Here is a 23253-nt window from a genome sequence, read left to right as displayed (position 1 = left end):
GAGACTATTAAAAAGGAGCAGCTATGATTAGACACCCTTTATATGTTTATTTATTACATCACATAAAAGAATAAAGGATATGCTAAAAAAAACACTAGTGCACTTACAGTGCGGTTAATAACCCAGCCAGTGGCAGCTCATCTTTTCACTGCCCTGTGGACAGAGAAATCCATTATGTCTGTCCCACCTGAGCTATAATATCTCTGGGTTTCATGCAGTGTCATTCAGTAGAGACTTGTCAGTGCTTTTGTTACTGAGGAGGTTTCTCCAGGCACTGGTGAGTTTGGAGATGAAGACTTGAAAGAAATTGGACTAAGCTTTGAAAAAAGTATTCGATAGTCTTAAAAAGAAAAACAACTTTACATGGAGAATGAATTTTCTCTGTCATGCAACACCAGGAAGTAAGTGTGCTTTAATTTCAACACGGGCAGTATTTTCAGCACTTTCAAAATTTCTATTTGCATCATCTCTTCTTTATTCTCAGAGAGACAGTGTTGTTTAGCAGTTAAGACGATGAATTCTCAAGCCATCCTGCTGAGTTTGAATCTCAGTCTACCTCCATGGAAAAGACATTTCACCCAGCAGCTAAGTTGCACAACTTCAGGGGGTGCCGTTCACATTGAACACAACATAGGATGATGCATGTAGAGCATTTTAGACTATTTAAACCTAGCAAGTATCGTTCATTGAATAGGCAAATATTATCATTATTTTCTTCCTGGCAGCCCTATTAGTAAATGTTATTGACACCATCTCAAAAATGGATACATTATATTCGAAGGACTTTAGGTGACTTGTTCAAAGTGCAACAGGAAGTCAGAAACAGACTACTGACTTCCCAATCTCCAGATTTATAGGCTGGGGCATTTATTTCCACGTTCACTATGTTATAAGCAATCCCTCTCTTATGATGTTTTACCTGTTTTATTTTATTGTTTGTTTGTTTATTTTTTGTTTTCCTGGAAATGGTTTTTAATACTGGGCATGGGACAGGAATTTACAATGATCTATACCAAAGTAAAACCAACCACCGCCACAGCAAAATACCAATTTGGGGTCCTGGTGCTGGTTACTACCATATTCCACATTAAACTCTTCTAGCCCCTAGTCAATACCCTCACCCCCTTCTACAATCTTGTTCAATGCATTATGTCATCACTAGATTATAAACCCTTTGAGCACAGGGACTGTGCTTATTCATCTTTGAATTCTACCCAAGGGCTTATGGTGGTGTTTTACATGTAGTAGATGTTCCATAAACATTTGCTATATAAAATAAAGAGAAGCTTATTATCTGAGAAGGAATTTCCAATTCCATTATTTCCTGCTCTCAATTTGTAAGGATAGAATCTGACTGACTCTATAACGAGGTTGTTTTTATTATGAGAGTATTTAAAGGGTCAGTATAGCTATTTCTTCATTCAGATAATACAAGCCATGAACTATAGTCCTGAAATAGTTAGTTGAGGTTCCTAAAAAACTAAACCAGTTTTGAGGCTAATGTAAAATTCAGCTATCATCTTGAAAGTTGAAAAATATTTCATCTTGAATTTGACTTAAACTTTACTATTGGCCAAAGGGAGGAAAGCCTGGTAATTTGGGAAAAGGGGGTGTCTGCTCTTCCTGAAGAATAAAAATATCTCAAATTGTTGTGATAAATGATTCTGTCTTTGAATTCATGACACTAAGGAAGCCTACAATATTTAATTATCAAGATGAGTGAAAACCAAATCCATGTCTCAGAGTAATTATAACAATACTTATTCTTAGAAACACATTAACACATTATGATAGCATTCATAATAATAATTTAAAAATGCTTATCTTTCTTAAGAACATCATGCATGCATTAAAATTCTCTAATGCATTAAGATAGTCCTGAATTCTGCCTTTTTGAGTGCATTTATGGCTGCAAAGGCTTTTATATCACTTCTTTTCACATAAGTGTGCTTCCTATTGCAAGTTGACAGACATCCACTATAGGCAGTCATCAATTCTTGCAATTTCTCTTTAATGCTAAGTCCCACAAGCTGTTGGGAATAAATAATCATGCCTACTTTTTGGCATGAAAATATCCACTCATTCACCAAATATTCAATTTCACGTCTACCATTAGCAGATTTTCTTTGTGAGTAAAAAGGTAGCGTCCATGTCTCCTCAACTTCAGCTGCACCCCAGCTGTGTTTATTAAACAGAGATTTCACATTGTCTGGCCTTTTGTTTTCTGTTCCATCATTTTCCCCATCTGGCTTTCCCCCCATATCCTAGTGAACATATCCATATTTTTACTGACAGTAGTTTTTTTTTTTTAAATATATCTTTCCCTGATGATAGCAGTTAACATTCCTGTAAAAGCTTACATTTCACCTCCATTCCCCTGTTCACATCTCAACTATGTGAAATTGGGTGATTTGAAACAATTTTAGCAGCTTCTCACTCAAATATAATCCCTTACGACTTGTGATGGTTTTGAAATCTTGGCAACCATTTTCTATGCCACTAAGAGTCTCTGTAAAGGAAGGATTGTTAAGAATTACAAGCACAGAGGCAGTGCCTTAAAGAACAAAGAAGAACCATTTTACTTCAAGAAGAATAAAATGGAATTTCACAGTCACTTGCCAAGATTTCCCTACTTCCCAGGTGGAAACGGGATGGGGGTATGGGAGGCGGGGAGTGAAGAAAACATACCCCAACATTTGAGGAGAAATGGAGCCCAGAAACTTTCTTGTCTTGGGCATTCTTTTTCTTAGAAACATGAGATAATAATCTCTCAGTTTTTCTGCCACTGTCAGTAATGTTTGCAATTCTATTTTCTTTTAAGCTAGCTAAGTTAAGAGGATAAATCAAATTCTCTCTTTGTATATCACCCTGAAGGTCAAGTTTAATCACCGACAATGAAAAAACTTTCATTAATTTGTGCAAATGAGATAGGTTTACCCAAAATATTTCATAGTATTTTAAAATTATTGGTTAATCTCTCATTTTTCAGAATCAATATTTCTTTAAAAGTTATTGAATAGAAAATGACCGTTCATTTATGAAGTTATATGAACGAATCTATTGTAAAAGAAAAAATGAACTATTATTGTAATTCCAAATTTAATCATGAAATTTGTTTTTATTTTCACATTTTCAAATCAAATCAAATTAAAATGGTCCTTAGTATAGTACATTGGTTAAGAGTCTGAAGCCAGATGGCCTGGGTTCAAATTCTAGCTCTGCCACTTCTTAGTTGCTTGACTTTGGACAAATTATTCAACCTTTCTGTACCTCATTTTCCTTTTCTGAAAATGTGGCTTAACACTACCTTATAGGGCTGATTTAAGGGTTAAATTAGTTAACCCAGGTTATGGTCTTAGAGCATTGTCTAACACAGAGTACTTTTCTATCATTGTAAGGTGTTAGTAGTAGTTACCGTTACAGCATTTGTCAACCTAGATGCATGGAGCTATACAGGTCAAGGGTTAATGGACATATATGTTGTCCCAGCAAAAGAAAATTTCTATTCTGATCCAAGAAGTATGTACTGAATATCAACTAGATCTTCAGCACAATGAGACAGAAAGTCAAATAACTCATTTATCTAAACCAAACTTTATTTATTTATTACACCAAACTTTAGGTATTCATAGATTTCCTGAATAATAGCAAATAAGGAAATAAGGAAACCAACAAATAGAGCAACTAAAAATGTGGGGATTTTTGGTGAACAACAAAAAAAAATCAACTAACTTATCCTAAAGAGTGAAAGAAATAAAAAAAGGATTATGTTCATAATTCTGTCATTGGCTAGGTTAACAATATGAGCAATAGCAGTGCTCTGATTGAGTGCTATTTTGAAATAAAGGAAAAATGTCAAAGGGATAGAAAAATATGCAATGAGAAATTTGGGGAAAGAAAAAGAGTGCTCATGGATGGATAGCCTTGTTTGGATATCCTTCTTTGGCTTGAGTCTGGAACTGTCTCTGACATCTCTGATATATTTCAGAGTGTACTCTTTCTTAAGCTTATTGGTAAAGGACTCTCCCTGTCTCACTCTTGCCTCTCTTTTGGAGGAGGAGGAGGACGTGCCCAGTGGATTAGAAGCAGGGCTCGCAGATGGACACATTCATAGAAACTATTGTATTACACTGTGAGCAGAGGAGTAAAGAGCTGGGGATGAAGAGGAGGGAAGGCAGGTTCCTTGCTTATAGAGATCCCTTAGTGAGAGAAGCACTGTGGCACCCAAACTCAGATTTCCATTTCTTCATCTCTTTGTTCCACATCATTTGTATTTATCGGGCCTCAGTTTTCTCATACATGAAATGTATGTATTTAATCAACAATCTCTAAACTATTCAGCATTCCGGCTTCTGAAAAATCCATCTTTAGAAAGCTAGCATTAGCACATTCATGGTTGGCCCCTACTCATCAAGAAAAGGTCTAATTAATTACCTTTTGTTCATTTATTTTAGAAATAATTATAGAATACTGGATCCCCAAAATATTACCAGAGCAATCTGTGGAGAAGAGAAAGCTTAGTCTGTTGCTTACCATGTTAGGCTAGCACCGTGTTAGTCTCACTGGCATCTCAGAGAGGTAAGGACAGAGTTGGAATCTTTACAGACATTTTGAAGTCAGCTTTAAGGTGAGCATTTCAGTGTGGGAGGTGGGGCTTGGTTAGGATTGGTTAAGGATCATAATGTAGACTTAGTGAATACAGCAAGGTGAGGATTTTGAGCCAAGAGGTTGGAAGTGTCAATCTGCCTGTTTTCCATAGGTTTTCCAGTGGAGCTGTCACCATAAGCTCTTGATCCAACCTCTACCTCTTCCTCTCAATGGCTTCCTTGATTTTCTACTTTACTGGACAAGGCCAACTGGCTTATGTTCCTTGAATAATTTTTTTCTCCACTAAAAAGTTCTTTATTTCATCCCTTCTTTCCTCTTTCCTCTTCTCTTAGACAAAAATGCATTCTTCCTCTTTAAACACTATCTCGAGCCTTGGTCCTACCCCCAAAGCCATTCATCCATCAACTACCAACTCTTCCTTCCATGTTGACCACCTTGCTCCCAACCGATCCCTTCCACTTGGCCCTCCAATATAATCGTGTGTCTTTTAGTTTGAAATAGTATCTACTAGGTCTGTGGGCTCCAAGCCACAGTCTCCTGTCCTTTCTCTTCTGTCTAAGTTTCTATGCCTTGCTTCTTCCTTCACAACTCCTGACAGCCTCAAAAAAAACAAAGCTCTCTCTTGACCCTGAATCGCTCTGAAAATATCCTTTCACTCCCCAATCCTTCCTCGCCAAGATTTTAGAAAGTGTAGCTAACACTGCTTGTCTCCACTCTCTCACTCCCATTTACGTTTCATTTCACTGTAATCTAGCTGCCTTGGTAAGGTTACAAATGATTTTCTAAGTGCCAATTTCAAGGGGAAATTCAAATTCCTTATCTTTGTGGCATTTGATACTGCTGACCACTCCCTCTTCATTGAAAAACATATTTCTTTAGCTTCTGACATTACCCCTTCTTGGTTCTGACTTCGAAGACACTTCTCTCTCTCTCTCTCATTGATTTTTTTCCTCTTAACACATGCTCTTCAAATGTGACTGCTATTTGAGGTTTTGTCCTTGGTTTCTCACATTTTATCACACTATCTGGTCCCATAGGATGAATTCATCCCTAGGCATGACTTCTATTATCACTTATTCATGGATAATTTCCTAAAGTTTGCAGCATGGCCTTCTCCTTAGTTTCTGATGCTGAAACCTAGCTACCTTGGATCAAAAGTACTGTTTCCAAAATGAACTTATTATCTCTTTTATGAAGGCTCTTCCTCCTCTATCCTTGATTCTATTAGTGGAGCCATTATCCGCTTTGTCTGGTATGTCCCCAGCCTCCCAGATGGTAAGGAGCAGCCCCAGCACCTGTTAAATAATCAGATCGCCAGGCCTCTGGCCTAGGAATTCCGATGCAACTGCCTACGGTTGGGCAGCACCGACAGGACTGAGCATCATTCTTGCCCTCTCCATCTACTTCACCTTCACATCACTCATTTGGTTACTGGGGTCTGCCCATTGTGTCTACTAAAGAGCTCTCAAACCACACCTCTCCCCCCATCCACGCTGTGACAGCCTTAGTTTGGCCTTCATGGACAGTTTGGTGCCTTTGTTTTAATCCCTTGTAATCCCACCCCCACCCAGCTCCCAGAGAGGACATTCAGAAATGTTTATGTTTCTCCCTGGGTAGAAACGTTCAACAAATGACTGTTTCAGGGAGGATGAGGTCCAAATCTTTAGTCAAGCCCCCCAGTGATTACTCTGTGCTTATTCTCCAAACCTGAGCCTTTGATTTTCATATTACTGAACATTCAGAAGTTCTTTATCAGGCCATACTCTTTCTTACCCATGCTTCCTCTTCCTGAAATACAATCCCTCATACTCACCTCTTTTTACGGACAAACCAGTCATCCCTGGAGAGACCCAAACCAGAGACCCAAATAAAATAAATTAGAACATGGTTACATGGAACATGCTAAGTACCCAGTGATTTTTGTATGACAAATCCTCATGGACTTCTTTATTTCATCCTGGATGCAACTCTTCCTGTTCGTGCCAAGGGAGCGGTGTTTCACTACAGAAATATAGATAATGGTAGCTCAAATTTTAGCCTCAGAGAGGCTCGACTTCAGTTCTCATTATTTCCATTTAATAACGGTATGATCTTTGGAAAGCTCTTTAAACTGTCCAAGCTTCAAGTCTTCATCTGTGAAAATGGAGATGATAATTAAATATCATAGTGGAAACAATGCCTGGAACCCAATTCCTGCCACAATGGGGGCTTCAGAATCTTCATATAGTGTGATAATTTATAGCCCTTATCAGAATTCTTTTGAGAGTTATGGAGGGTGCTATTAATAATTTTTCCATTAGACAACTGTAAACCAAGGCTACCCCATGCATGACAAAGGACACATGGTTACCCCACATAGGAGGGGACTTTGGGGCTACAATCTCATTAGAAGGGGAATAGTAGCTAATGGACTTGCCTTTGATTTGTGTCAGCAGAGCAATCCCATTATTTTTACCTATGCTATATATTTGGAGAAAGGTTGAGGACAGACTAAAAACTCCCTTTGCACCATCATTTCCTGGCACATGGTAGAGGCACAATAGGCACAGTCGTTATAGTGACTGACCTAGAAACTTGCCCTCACCACACTTGTTTCTGTTTTCACTCTAAGTCTAGACTCTGAGGTCCAGCCCACATTCTCCTGTGCCTCAGACCTTAGCCTTTCCACCCTTAGTCTCTCTGGGTTGAACACTGAAATGCTGGCTCTTTAGTAGGGCACATCCATTGTCCTTTGGAGATTGGACAGGGAGCCTCACCTACTCTGTCCTCTACGGTGGGGCAAGAGTTCTGGCTGAGGCTGTTTGTTTCTCATGTTGTTCGCTTTCATGCAGCAGGGAAGGGTCCATTTTACATGTCTGATTGCTAGGGCTAACTCTCACCTGGCAGGTAGACCTTTGGGGGCTACTGAAAGAGTGACTTCGCCCCCTGCAACTTTCCATGATATTTGCAAATGGTGGAAATTCACAGAGCCCTTTTGGCAATTTGTAGCACCAGTGAGCACTCAAGCTCCACTGTTCACAGCCCAGCTTCTCATCGATGCAGCTTCAGTGGCTCACCAATTTCTGGGAAGATACATTACCAGTCCTCAGTCTAGTCATTTCCAATCTTTTTTTGAGAGCGATAAGTCATACAGGGGAGGTGGGAAGGACTCCCCTACTCTGTATTAGGGTCCCTCCTCACGTGCTCTCACAAAACCCTGTGCTTCCCCCCAACTATCTTCCTTGCAACCCACTGTGATTTATTGTAACTATGGCTTTTCTTGTCTGTCTCACTCACTAAACTCTAAGCTTCTTGAAGGCAAAATACCTTTCTTATTTATCTTTTTATCTCCAGAATGTGACACAGTGCCTGGTGTATGTGGATTCTCTAGAAACCTTTACATGGATGACTTAATTATTACATGCAAGTAACTCCAAGAAGTGTTATGCTCTTGATTACGCCTGAAAGCAGCACTCTGGTGAACTAAGCTGCTGTCTCGTAACCTACAGTAAGTCATTGGCTTGTGGAAAAACTGAAGTTGACTTTGGCCTGCTTTGCTTATTTTTGTCCCTAAGCTACCTTTGCATCTGAGTGTCAGCTTGAGGGGAGTCCAGCCCAGAGCACACTGCCAAGGAGAGCCACTGAAGGACAGCCCCAGTGCAGCCGGCCCTCTGGGCTTCTCCCTGCCCCAAGTGTGGAGACAAGGATGCAGAGGCCTTTTTTCCTACTGTGACCTGCAACCCTAGGGCCTCCAGAGAAGCCATGACACTTGCTAAGGGGCGACTGACCCTCTGGAGAGTGACTCAGGCTAAGGAAACCCACTTAGGAAAGGATATGTTGTTCGCTTTCACGCAGCAGGGGGATCATCAATTTGGAATGATCTTAATTTCAATTCAATTGTTTGCTATGTTATTAGTCACTGTAAATGACCAGGGCTGGGTACAAAGCAGGGGTTTAATAAATACTTGCTAAATAATCCATGCAAGTTTTATCCATTCTTTTCCTTATAGATATGCATGTTTAATGTTTGTAAACACCACATGGCACCTTCTTTTCAGTCATTCCTCGTGTCTATACATCCACAAAAAATTCATTAAATTTATAATGTTTTCCAATCACCAAACTAGGTGCTAGGGAATTTCAGACTGATTGAGTGTAGTCACAGCCTTCAAGGAGCAAACGGCTCTGGTGGGAGAGGGCAGAGAGAGGAACAGGGAGAGTAGTGTAATGGAAGGAGTCAATGGTGGAAACATACACCAGGTGTTATAGATGCACAAAGGAGAGTGGAGCTAACCAGTCAACTTGGAGGCAAGGCAGTGGAGGTAGAGATTCTATGGAAGACTTGCTGGAAAAGGAACAATGAACAACTAAATCTTAGGGATGAACAGAAATTGGGGGTGCAAAAGGGGAGGGCATTTCAGTCCACAGGAGAGCACGAGAAAATCTGTAGGACAAGATGTATGTTTGAGAGAATGAGAAACATGGGAGTGTGGCTAGAACATCTTGTTCCAGGGAGGGGGAACAAAATGGAAGGGGTGAAGTTGAGGAGCAGGGCAGAGTCAGACCTGGTCCTTTCTGTGTTGGGGAGTCACTAAAGAATTCTGAGTAGATTTGCAAAAAATGGAGTACTGCATATAAGAAGAGGGGGTTGAATGAGGGAAACATAAGCTTGCTTAGATGAAGAGGTGAGGGGGAAGGTGACAGCTGATTCCTAGGTGTCACATCATGGTGACTGGGCAACAGGTATGAGAGTGAGACAACACAATATTAAAAGCATCGCATCTGGAGCCAGGCAGCTTGAGTTCAGAACTCAGCTTTGCCACTGCTCTGTGACCTTGGGCAGGTTACCTCACCTCTCTGTGCCTGTGTTTCTTTATAGGATAATAATATATACTCCTTAAGATTGTTGTGATGATAAGTGAGTACAGTACTTTGAATCATGTCTGACTCATAGAAAGTACTACAAAAGCATTTACCACTTTTGTTACAGGAAAGGGCCTTTGCAGAGGGCAGAGTTTGAGTTCAGTTTTAGTCATGTTGATATCAAGAGTCCATGTGAAGACACTCAGCAGGTGATTGGTTGGATATGTTCATCCAGATTTCCAGAGAAAGGGCTTGGCTGGAGAGAGAAGTGTTTTAAAATATCAGCATATAAATAAGTCTGATTAAAACATGGGGTGGCTAGAATCCCTTAGGAACATGGGGGTGGTGAGGGAGTAGGCCAAAGATGGAACAGGTTTGCCAAGATCTCTTAGTGACCTACGGGAATGTGTTAGGAATGGGCAGACACCATCATCATTAAGGAGGTCTGCTTCTTACCTCCTGCTCCAAATGCTCTTTTTCTTTCCAGAAGAGTTGTGGATCTCACAGGGGTTATTTCCCAACCTGAATCTTGTTGCCGAAAGACAAATGAGCAGATAAAGCAAGTGCGATATTGAAATAAGTGATGTGGGTAGAACTTGAGAAGTCTTCCTAGCAAACTGGCCAAGTAGGAATGAGAAAGCCAGCTCTGGAAAACGAAGATGCAAGAACTCAGGAGGGATGAAATAGGGGGACTGGAGTCGCTCTAGGAGACAGCTGCTGGCTGTGTGATGAGGTCAGAACCATGAGCGAAGTTAGGAGGGTTTGAAGTACAGCTGGAGTCAGCGGGGAGACTGAGCTTAGCGACATAGCACTGCAATGACTGGGTTTTCTAACCCAGGGCTGGGACACAGGTTTGACACAGGGCAAGTGTTTAAACTCACAGCTGTGGTGGAATCTAGGGTGGATGGCAGTCATCCCCACAGCCCTCCTTCTGGGAATGTGCGGTGCCTTGAACTGCCTTCAGGTACCCTGAAAAAGGTAGAGCTACCGTAGGTGAGATGTTACAGGCAAGGGTGAGCAGGGTGACCAGAGAAAGAGATGACAGGCAGAAGCAGGTAGCTTTTAAGGTGGATGTAACAATAAACAAGTGAGTTGACTTGGGATTGTATCTAATTTACCTTCCCCATAGCCCACATCTCCAGGGTCTAGTGGGATGTTCTGGTGTCCTCATAGCTTCATGAGTGATTTTGAGCAGTGGGACTGGCACACAAACTTCTTTTTATTAACAGGGCCCTGCTTGGTGGGCTGTCAATTTAGCTCCTTTAACAGCACTAAATTAATCAACAAAACATTAGTTGAACCTTCAATTTACACATTATGGCTTAGAAGAAACAGGGGTGGGTTACCCAGGCCCCAAATAAAAGAGACCAGATTCAAGTATCATCAATGATTTCTTATGTATTTACCGTATATCTATGTTTCTGTAGAGGTAAATAATCCATATACTTCCTGCCGCTGATGGCTTGATGTTATAGCATTAGGTATATAAATAGTGTCTTGGTGGGGCAGCTTGAAAATAAAAGGAGCTCTTCTTCCCCCCACAAAGTGTTATTGTTAATCAAAGAATCCCATCTCCCTTCCTCTCTTTCTCCTGCCCTATATCGCCCATCCCTAACAGGCATGCATACACACTCACTCGCAATTGCAATCACTTAAAAGTTGGACTACAGTATTTCTGAATGGAAAAATGAGTCGCTCAAGTAGTTTTTATCACGTTTTCTGCCATCAAAATGCTGGAAGCCAGCAAAGGTGAAAGGAGGCCTTGGCTCAGATCATCCAGGGCTCCATGAAGGATATCTTGCTGAGGATATTTTCTCTTGGATCTACCTTCCCCAAAGAAATGGCATTTTCTTTTTCACCAGCTTATCTGAAATAAAAAAGAGGAAAAAAAAAAAAAAAAGCCAGTAACCTTTGATGCAGCTCCCCGGACTCTTGAACAAGCATTTAATTGAGAGCTTCTTAATTGAGAAGTGTTCAGATCCAAGCATGTCACCTGGGCCACTGAAGCCTTCATACCTTAGTGGTACAATTCTTTGCAAATAAACAAAGCTCTGGGTTCCTGGGGAAAAATGCAGCTTACACAGCACTTAGGAGCACTCAAAGGGCCTCTGTTCTCTCTCCATCCTAATGTGGTTTCACAAGACCAAGATTATTTTATTGCCCCGGGATGCCAGGAAATTTTCATTTGGCTCCCTCAGATCTCTGGGATAAAAGTGGGACAGTAAGGAAAAGAATTCCCTTTGCTGTCTTAGATTTCTGTTCTCCAGGAAAATATGTTATGTTTTCTAAGATCAGATACTCTGTCGTTTATTTTTAGCTTTGGTGACTGTATTATTTTACATCCCCCAGTTCCCTTTTTTTTTTTTCCAGAGCAATATCTCTCCCTCTGCTTCTTCCTGTTTTGGATGGTTTCATGGGATTCCACTTTTGGCTAAAATATAGAGAGTATCTCTCACACATTGCAGGCTTATTGACTGTATCCTCAACTTCGTAGAAACGAAAGACCCACACATTTCCTAATTAGAAACTATAATCACAACTAAAAACTAACAAAGTAAGTACACTTTCTATTATACCCCGAAACAGTTCATACTAGAAATTTTTGAGTGTGAGCTCTCAGAATAGGGTTGAACTTACCCAGTGGGTAGTTTAGGAACAAGTGCTTTCCTGACCGCCCTGTGTACTCTCCCTGCCTTTGCCCTCTTTACTCAGCTCAGTTTTTTTCCATAGCACTCAACACCCAACATAGTATTTGTTTATTTGCTTCTCCATCTCTCTCTGATAGAATGGGCCCTACATAAAATTAAGGGTTGGGTTTTTAATCTCTGCTGTACTTCTGGTACCCAAGAAATGCATGACAAAAAAATGATCCTAGGGTAGGGAGAAGTAGCTTATTTGTGTATTTAAAGAAAACTAAATGCTGATTTTAAGTCTTACATCAGTTTCAAGAACTCTATTATTCCATTTCATGAGCTCTCACCTTGAATGATTCTGGCTCAACTTTGTAATAAAATATTTCATCAATTCCATAAGCAATGTAAAGAAGAAAAAAACCTGTAACCTTACTCTTAGTACTGAAGCGAAAGTTCTCTCTCTCTTTTTCTCTCTTTCACAGAGAGCTCTAGTGTTCAGACTCTAACACACGTGGTCTTGGTTCTCTGCACGTTTTATATCCTGGCACCTGGCGCTTAGCTTTGTTTCCCAGGTTTTCTTGGAATTCTGCAAGGGCATCTTGCTTGGGAACTTTATCTATTACATGGCCTTCCAAAGCACATCAGCATCTGGCAAAATCAGAATCCAAAGCTTTCTACTACTTGTGAAATTCAAAATGTTATAAACATTTCCAAAATGGGAAACAAAAATATAATGCTGCCACTTTGAATCCATTTGGAAAGAAAATGGGGTACAAATAACACACCATAATAAAATTGACATATATACATGATATATATGTTAATTATATATCTATAAATTCACTATAAGCTCTTACATATATACATATATATAAACACACACACATAAATATATATTCACACACATTTTCCTCCTAAGTTATCAGGTATTCCCTCTCTTCTTCAACTCTATTCTCCAAATGTCCAAAGGAAAAATTTACTTGCACACTGAATAAACATGTTCTATGTGGGATATGTATAATAAATCTTATTAGAAAGGAAATTTATGCTAACCTGATTTCCTCCACGATTGCTCTCAAAGCTTTTTTCATATGCTTTGGCCATAAATTTAATAAATTGCTTTCTTGACTTTGAAAATTTGCTCCCCAAATATTTGAATTTTATTGGTTCTTCATCATGTGCTAGCCAGCTCCACATATATTGTCTAATTTGATGCTCACAACTAACCTGTGGGCAGACACTACTTACCAAATGAGGGATTTTGAAATTCAGAGAGGTTAAGTTACACACTCAAAGTCACACAGAGAGTAAGACACAGATCCAGAATTCAAATCTAGGTCACCTTGACTTTAAACCCGGAGCCTCTTTTTCTCCTGATATTGATGTTACACCTAGCATCTGACTTCCTACATAATCACATATTTCTTTCTTATCCTACTAGAAACTGGAGAAGCCCCACATGACTAGAAAACCCAGATTAGTTAAAACAGCTCTGAACTAGGGGAGGAGATATTCTTTGTAGAGAGCTTGGTTTACTTACTTGTCGAATGAACCAAGAGGGCCTCAAGGTCTCTTTTAGTCTTGATAGTCTATGGTAATACAATGGTCTTAACTGGAATCAATAAGAATAGTATATAATTTAAAAATCTAAGAGGTTCAGGGCTGGGAATTATATTCCAACCTCTTACATTATTCAAAAAGAAGGAATATGTATGTAAAAACTAAGTTTTTAAAGTGTTCATATAAAATATAATTATATATTTAAATTTGGATAACATTTTAAAAAATTTAATTCATATAAAGTAGGGACAGTTACAACTATAAAATGCTTTATTAAGAAAAAAAAATCTGACAGAGTCCCCTGATTTTTACTGTTTCCTAAAAGGCACAGAGAAACTCTTAGGCCCACTTTTAGAAAAGGTGACAAACAAACATAGTTGCTCCTGAGAAGGGGCAGGTCATGCCTGATATAACACGTGACTGGGACATCCTCAAACACAAGCGGAGCTCTGGAATCTGCAGGTCCGCCCATGAAGTCCACAAGGCCACCTCCTGCCATCCATTTTGTTCTCTACGTTTTGACAAACAACCACCCCTCCCCCAACTCCTGACACTTTCAAACTGGTGAAGAGGGCATTGTGTTTTAGTTAAAATAAAAAGGGCTGTTCCAAAGTCTTCCTGATAATTAATCTATGGTAAAATGTAGGTTTAATACCAGAGTCTCATTTTCATGTGGAGGCTAATGTTCTCTGACCTGAAGTTTTGTTTTTCACTTTGAATGGTCTCGATTATTTTTAATGTCCTTTGACTGCCCTGTTCTATAAATCACATTGGTGCTTTCTTTCTTTTAATCATGTTTATATACACTAGAATGTTTTCCACTAAATATAGACGTGCTCTTTTCTTAAAGTACTAACAGTCTTTTAAAGTGCTAGTAATGCATTGTACAAATATCTAATAACATCATATTAAGCCAAGTTAAAACACATTTCTGAGCACATTTTCTTTGAGAATGTTACTATTTTTGTTTAGTGGAACTTTCATGTTTGAGGCGGGTGGTGGAAGAAAAATCTCAACAGACTTTTACCATAAACACAGCTTTAAGGAGACAATATGTAGTACAGGGAATGAATGAGAAAAACAAGAGACTCATTCTATTGGCAAGATACATAAATTAATATCTGGATTTGCCAAGATAGCACTGACATGAAATCTGACATTCAGAATTGCTAAGATCACAGTGTACTACTTATATGTTGTTTAAAGACTATCCTCACTTTCAAAAAACGTCTACCCAAATCATACCTTTCATCCAGAAATTCTGCTATCTAAACATTCTGGAGCGTTTAAGATGGAAATTGTCTCTATATAGCAATATTTTGGGGAGGGGAGAAGAAGGCCAAAGTCTCAGGGAAAAATGTCCCTTAAAATCTTTAGCAAAGTAAACGAAACTTCAAATTGAAAATCCCCATGCATTTGATGTTAAAGTCAGTTCATACTCCGCCTGCATGTGTTCATGAAACAATCTTAATTCAGAATGCAGCCTCCTAGACCAATTTACCTCATTATTTGTCTGAAGAATTGAGTCCAGAAGAAAAGTCAGTCTTTCATCAAACAGGTGAACAAAGTAGATCTGAGACCAATAGTAACATCTACCGAATACAGCCCATACTTTCTAATGTAGTTGGTAAGGTAAAACTACACACAAAAAATAGTGGGCAAATTAAATATTTCAATAATATTTCATTTTTAAATTACAATAAATGGATAAGTCATTTACACAAAAATCCCAGTGTGTGAATACACACACACATACACACACACACACACATCCCCCTTCCAACCCTGTCAGATTTACCTATGGTCTAGGAGGGTAAGATTTTCATCAGGTTATGGAATTAAGCCTAACCTTACCTTCTCATGTTAAGCATTTGTTCTGACATATGTTTTTTTTTTTTTTCCTTCCAACCTTGTTGGATTTTTTTATTCCATTTTTATAGGACAGCTTTGACTCTGCACTAAACCATGCCACTAACACGTTACTTAATCTAACTGGCACATTGTAAAATTTTACACATGCGCTCATCCAGATAATTACACAATTAATTTTCACTTAGTTCAGCTGAAACGGGGATAATGAAATTTCCACTGGTGTACTGTTACGTCCAGGGGCCAAGGGTCAGTTTCCTGTTTGGATAAGGGTGAGTTTAAAGAGGATTTCTGACAGTCTCCTTACTTCAACTGGTTCTAAAAACATTGCAATGGAATTTCAATTTGCAGCACAGTTCCATGAAAGGAGCAGATGTTGGGAGTGTGCCACCACCCTGTGAGAGCTGCCTTCCACCCAGGTGTGCGCAGAGAGCCATCAGTTCTTGCATTAAAGACATGTCCCTTCTACCTTGCATTCTGTAGTGAGAAAGTGGATGACAGACACTTGGAATTCATTTTCCCCTTAAGATTTAGACATGTGCTGAGCCACGATATTAAAGCGAAGGTCTCAGTTCCCCTTGCCTTAATTCTAAAGGAAAACAGTAGAAGCCCAATGACTATGAGGATACTTGAAACCATAGTCTTCTGAAATTTCTTCCCAGTGCAAAGGTGGCCCAACATCTAGGTTTTCCTGATGCTAAAAGCAGAGACATTTTACTTTGACATAAAGAATAAATCTTAATCTTTCCTTGATTGTTTGCTTATTTTGCCATAATTTCAAGGTTTAAATGTCTCATCCTTAGCACTAATTGGGTATTTTGTAAACAGCAGTGAAAGATGCCCAACAAAGAAATTATGGATATCTTAGCTAATCCATTTTCTTTCCTTAAAACATTCTCTTCACTGAAGAATCAGACATAGTGCTAAGAGGAACTGGGTTCTAACACAAGTCAGCTTTATATTAAATCTCTATGCATGTAAACTGTTCGTTGTCTGGTGAGTGATAAAAATGCCTGACCACAGCCACATCTGTTAATCAATAAAGTTTCAGTGGGTGCTCTGTTTTGATGTCAATTCCCGTCTAGGTTAACATTAAGGGAGGGGAATTGCTTTGATAGCTGAATCCAAATGCCTTGAACATTGCCATGTGAAAGAAGGGGCTCAGATGTTTACCTATATAGATAATAGAGAAAAATTACTACAAAGATGTGTAGAAAACACAGTTTGCTACTATTTATATCCAAGTATGTTTTTCTTTCTGTAACTGCATTGGAAAATTCATACATTAAATCTCAGAAAAAAAGACTCCATAGATTATAGTAGCATACTGTATTAATTCCATATTTCCCAATAAAATAATTTTTTCTTCTAAAATAAGTGAATTTTACATAGATCTAAGATAATTTAGAAGAAAAGGCCGAAACATCCTGGTAAAATACACATTTCTTTTTATATGCATGTACAAGGTAGTAAAAAAAAAGGTAGTAAAAAAAAAAACAAAACCCCAGGATGCTTCTTCTTTTGGGTCATTACATTAGTTATTTCCTGGAGTCCTCATGCTCCAGATAGCTACAAAATAAACTCCCTCACCTTTTCTAAGTATTTGCCAAAATCTACCATTTCAATGAAGTCTACCCTGATTTAAAATTACAACTCACTCTGTTCCAATCCCTTGCCTGGCCCTAACTCTTCCAGGTCCCACTTACCTGGATGTGCTTTTCTTTCTTCATAGCACTTATCACATTCGGACATACTATACAATTTACGTATGTATCATATATCCATTGTTTATTGTCCTCCAATGAATGGAAGCTCCAAGACAGCAGGTATTTTTGTTTTGTTCACTGTCATGTCCCAAGCACCAAGAATGGTACTTGGTAAGTACCCAGTGAATATGTGTTGAATGATTGGATGGATGAATAAACTCGGCAAGGCTAGGTGCTATCTCTTTTTTACTCGTTGCTACAATCACAGAAAGTAAATAGTCTGTAAAAGATACAAGAGGCGCACTCTTTATTACAAGTGAGTGAATAAATAAGCAGGCGTAGTCATTTTGCTTTTATCCTCTGGAGAGGTGGAACATTCTGGGAAGGCTAGCCTCTTTAAGACCAATGAGTGATAATCTCAAGAACCTAGAACATAGTATAAAACAAACTTTCCATCTGCAGGTAACTAAATCTCTGGGTTAACAGGACACACAAATCTTCCTTGCTCTTGACTTATTATTTTTCTTTGAGTTCACTGTATTTTATTCTCCTATTCAGAGGTGTCAATTGCATCTTTAATATGTTTTTATGTTATGGCAGATACTATGGATCAAAGGACTATTTATCTTGCTTTTTGGCCAGACTTGGGGGGACAATTTAACATAAATTATTTAATTGCATAACATCCTTCCATATTTTTAAGAAAAGTACCACAGCACCTTGGTTGTGTTTAGCACGCATGAGAACAGAGTGAACTCATTTGTGGAAACAGAAAGGTTGCAAACCTGTCTCCCTTTTGGTGGTAGGACAGTGATGGAAGGAGGGGAAGCTTTTGCCAGAGTGATCTTGAAGCATCCATTAGATCTGTATGATTCTTAGGCTGCTGATGAACAAGTCACAGCTTGAGGATGAGAAGCAATCATTGAGGGAGCAGCTACTAAAGAATGGGGTACTCTGGTGACTTTTTATTTGAGGATAAGGACGTTCTTTATGATTTTTTTATCTAGGTAGACAGAATATGCCATGGGTCAAATTTTTTAATAAAATAAAGAGCATGTAGTTTCTTATAAGCTCTTTCTAACTTGTTATGTTGTTTTATTGAACTCTTGTCGAGTGACATCAATTTGAAGTAAAACTAAAGAGGACATGGATGATTTTGATGCCAGTGTTATACCTCCTGCCATCATCCTATGCTTTGCATTTTATTGCAATGCCACCCCACCACTCTAGGAAAGCTCAGGTCAGACTTGAGCTCAGCTAGCTCCACAATGAGGAAGTAAGTACAGAGGCCAATAAAAGTCACTCTCCCATTAGACCATGATTCTTAGCACTTCTGTTATAACTGCTAGCACTTCTCTCCTTCCACCACCTACCTCTTATAAGATTCATGGATCTATTAAGTTTATACCTTTTTCCATTGACAAGCTAAATGGAACCATATTCACCTTCATGTGTTGCCTAGACCCCAATTTATAATTGGTCCCCCTGAGAAGATTTGTCCAGACCCCCCACTTTTAATCAATTAGTGTTTTGAGCATCAGTTTTTCCCTTCTTCATTCCCCGAATTCATTGAATTTTCTGAAATCACACATTCAATTTCCATTGACATTCTGTGCTGTCAACCAAGGTCTTCAGGGAATTAAGACAAGGGGGAAAACATCACATATAAATGAACAGTGTTTCAGATCTCTGTTCTTTATATATCACTGAAAACTGGGTGATGGATTTGCAATACCCATGGCCTTTATCTGTCATTTCTTAATAGAATCACTACATTGCTTCCATATGTTCCATTATTATACTTTCTCTGTTTCATTTTGGCCCTTCTCCATGCTCTGTGACTGAGTATCTAGTGACTTTCCAATGCAATGTTGGGAGCCTCATTGCAAATCGCCTTGTTGTGCACTAAGTCCCCCCTTGTTTGGGATTGTACCAGCTCTACTAGTAAAAATCGCTCTACTAAATAAAATCATGATATTCCAAATTTTCAAGTTTTTAATTATTTTGTCTTTGGAGCATGAAAATAATGATTCAATTTGTTCATTTCAACCAAAGGAGATAATCAGTTGGGGTTTTTGTTTGTTTGCTTTTTTTTTTTTATTTTTTTTTATTTTTTTTTAACTACAAGCATGGTTCTGTCATGTTTGTTTGCTTTTTTAAAGTTACCCAATGCCTGGGACTCATCATAGGCATGAGGTACACATGAAGTTCTCAAAACCTCTTCCTCCTTTTGGTAGGTTAAACACTGCCTCCCCCAAATTAATGCCTACCTGGAATCTCAGAATATGATCTTATTTGGAAATTGGGTCATTGCCAAGGTATTTAGTTAAGGAGCAAGATGAAATTTTACTGGATTAGGATAGGTTTTAAATCCAATGAGAACATTCTTATAAGAGACAAAAAAGGAAACACAGGGGCCCAGGGGAAAAGGTGATGTAGAGACGGAAGCAGAGACTGGAGCGATGCATCCACAAGTTAAGGGAGTGCTAAGGATTGCCTGCAACCACCACCGCCACAAGCTAGAGAAGCATGAGGCAGTTTTCCCCTCAAAACCTCCAGAATAAAACACAACCTTTCTGAAACCTTGATTTCAGACATCTGGTCTCCAGAACTGTGAGAGGATAAATTCTTGTTTGAAGCCACCCAGTTTGTGGTAACTTGTCACAGCAACTACAAGAAACTCTCTTCAATATCTGATCAACCTACTCTGTCTCTCTTCTCAGTTTGTTTCTATTCTGCTCAGAGTGCTTCTGGAACATTACCCTCATATTTGAAAACACATCTTAAAAGATGAGTAAAGGAGCCCAGCTATAGAAGGTGAGGAATTTGGCTATGCAAATAGGTTTAGGGAGACATGAGAGCTGCCTATACATTTTTAAAAACGTCATTGCTAGGTGAAAGCAGAAATCACAATTTCATGTTATAATTTCGGTAGTATGTATTGAAAAATTTGCAAGCAGTAAAATGATACATAAATGTTGGTTATTGTTATTTATTGATCCAGAATACCATATTAGAGCCTGCAAGAGCTAGATATTTTTAAAAATGTCATAGGGGAACATTTTTTACAAAACTTTTTTGATCGGTGAAGTAAGATTTTGTAAGAAATCATGAATCATGAAATACTTTTGCTGGAGGCATTTAAATAAAAAAGAGGTGGCCATTGGCCAGATAGCAAGATTATCTATAAATGGCTCAGGCGTTAACTAGCTAAGTGATCTTGGGCAAGTGATCTAACTTTTCTGAACCTGTATCCTAATATGGAAAATAAAATATAAATGCTAGTATTTGGAGTGGTTGCTGTAAGGATATAAAAGCACTTCCTAAGCTAGAAAGCAAGATAGAAACAAAAAGAAGTAAGGTTGTTTTTTACTCTAAATTTAAATGATTTTGCATGATCTGACTTCCCCAAGGTCTTTTAGGAACTCATATCACTGCCGGCTGCCTTTCTTTCTAGAGAACAGAGAGGAGTTCCCATGAATCCTTGTGGGGTCTTTACTAAGGCCTCAGTAGCCTGCTATCCAGAGCAGAGCAACTTTATTTCATGGTCCTTCATGTGACCAAGCTGCGGAGTTGATTCTGTAGACACGACGATAAGTACTTTTGTCTATCTCTGGTCAAGGCTGTTATATAAACTAGGCTTTTCTTTCATTCATTGGCTTTTGCATTTCTGTTTTTCTCACATTTTGAAAATGATAAGCTAATCCAACCCTATTCTTCTTATCACTTTACACATTTTTGTTCACTATGTTGTCTAGGTTAGAAAAGGCTGTTGTTTTTGGTGTTCTGATGAAGAAATATCTCCATTTCTTTATGTTTTCAGATAGTCTTCATTTGGCCTGGCTTTTAGTAAACGGACACTTGGAATTCAGGAGGCTCTATGCTTTGCTCTATAGTACTCCAAATTAATGTTTTTTTTTCTCTTTTTCAGAATTTGTAATTAATGCCTAAATAAAATCCCTACAATCAAATGAAAATTCATTCTTTATTATGTTATAAAAATTGGAGGAGATAAATCAATTTTACATTTATGCTTAAATATATACATTTACAAACTTGGAACTGTCAGACTTCCTTTCATTTTTGACATTTAACTTATTCTATCAATTCAGCTTCTTGAATAGAAATACCCAGTAAGAGACTCACTATGACTTAATAGTAATTAACCTCAGAGGGACCAGTTTGCCTACTCTTTAGGAATAGAAACTTTGTAATGGCCATTTCTATCCCTTTCCTACAAAAAGGAGGTCTTTCACATTTCAAATATTGGTTTTTGCTGCTTCTACACATGGCAAATTAATTTGGCTTTTATAATGAGGTGGAATGTTTCAAATCTAAATTAACACCTTTGGCTTTACTTTGTGAGAAGACCTACTCATTACTCTCTAGTAACTTAGTGGCTGTGCTATTCTATGAACCAAAATAGTTTAATGTAATCTGACATTTATGACTTCCACATAATATCAACTGCTAAAGTTTGAAAAAAGATTTCTATTCAGAAAAAAATTCAAACTAATAAGCATGCACTCAATATTAAAATCGGGTCAGAGATCCTTTTCACTTTCATTACATATAATTTATGCCACTTGAATGTAGTTTAATAAGGTCGTAAAAATGCCAGTTGTGGTATCTCATAATACTTTTTATAAACTGGTTTTACAGTCTCTCCTTTGTTCCAAAGTTCAAAGTGACAATTGAAATGCACAGGTTGCTTAGGGATTCTTGAAGTTTCTCTTGGAAAAACTGAATGGTGAATATATAAATTACACATATATGTGTATGATACATAGCATTTATGAAAATTTATATAGTATCTACGTATAGATAGGTAGAAAAGTGTGCAATTTATTTAAGAAACATTTTTAAAATGTAAAACTTTTTCAAAATCTTGGTACTTACTAAAAGACATTCCTTCCAGGTGTGTTCCAAGTTGAGACTTTTCAATTAAGGAAAAAAAAAAATAGAATTCAAGCAAAGGCTAATTTTATATTATTCCTCTGGCCCTAGTCTTTTGTTAAGATGAAATTAAAACTTCCCAACACTTATTTCTCACTTGGTCAATGTCAAACAATACTCTGAGGTGTTCTTACAATAGTGGCATTGTCAGCTTTCCATTACTTCATTCACTCTCTGACCACTGCCTTACTTCCTGGCTGAAGTAAATAGGGCTTTGCGAGCACTTCCCTTAAGTTATTTCAGAGGAGATAAATTAAATAATGATTGCAATGTAATATTGTGATAGTGCTAAAATATTTCCTTCAAGTTTCAACTTTGAGCACAAGTTTCCAATAATATATAATTTTTCATTTGCTAGCTCAAACTTTTGGTTTTATTAAATTCTACAGCTGTACTCAGTATTTATGCATTTGGTGACCAACCTTGATATATTATAATAGTACAGAGGTAAGACTTTTATATAGGAGTACAGAGAGTTTCAAAAATCACTAGTGAATCGAACATACAATTCAATACAATCTGCTTAAACACCAATTGAGCAAAAACATGAGCAAGGGTTTCAGTGTTTGAGCCTACATTAAAATTGGTATTCACACAACTTGCTCCATCTTTCTGAAGTCTTTCATAAATTTATTTCTATTATCAGTTAAGAAAATTATTTGGAAAAGTCACTGTAAGAGGTTACCACTCAGTGCTCAACCACTCCATAGGGGTTTCAGTTTAATTCATACTGGGTGAATATGGAGACACTCTTTAGAAATGTTTATTTCATTCTGCTAACAATGACAACAATAAAAGAGTACAGTATAATATTTACATTAAAACACAAGAGTTACAGAAGAGCTAGGTTCATTTCAGGTCTTATACTTACTAGTTGTGTGATCTTGGGCATGCCACTTCAGCTCTTTAAGTTTTTATCTCCCTATCTGTAAAATGAGAATACTTAAAACATTCTGTAAGATCATAACCAAAACAATATATAATGAAAACTGGAATATATATCATAAACACAATACATCATCATTATTAGAGAAAAATGCACTTGACATATGAAACAGCGAATGTGGTTCACTCCTGTT

This window comes from Microcebus murinus, chromosome 5, assembly GCF_040939455.1.
Source record: "Microcebus murinus isolate Inina chromosome 5, M.murinus_Inina_mat1.0, whole genome shotgun sequence".
NCBI classification, from domain to species: Eukaryota; Metazoa; Chordata; class Mammalia; order Primates; family Cheirogaleidae; genus Microcebus; species Microcebus murinus.
The sequence above is the reverse complement of the archived record's forward strand: the minus strand, read 5'-3'. Positions refer to the sequence as shown.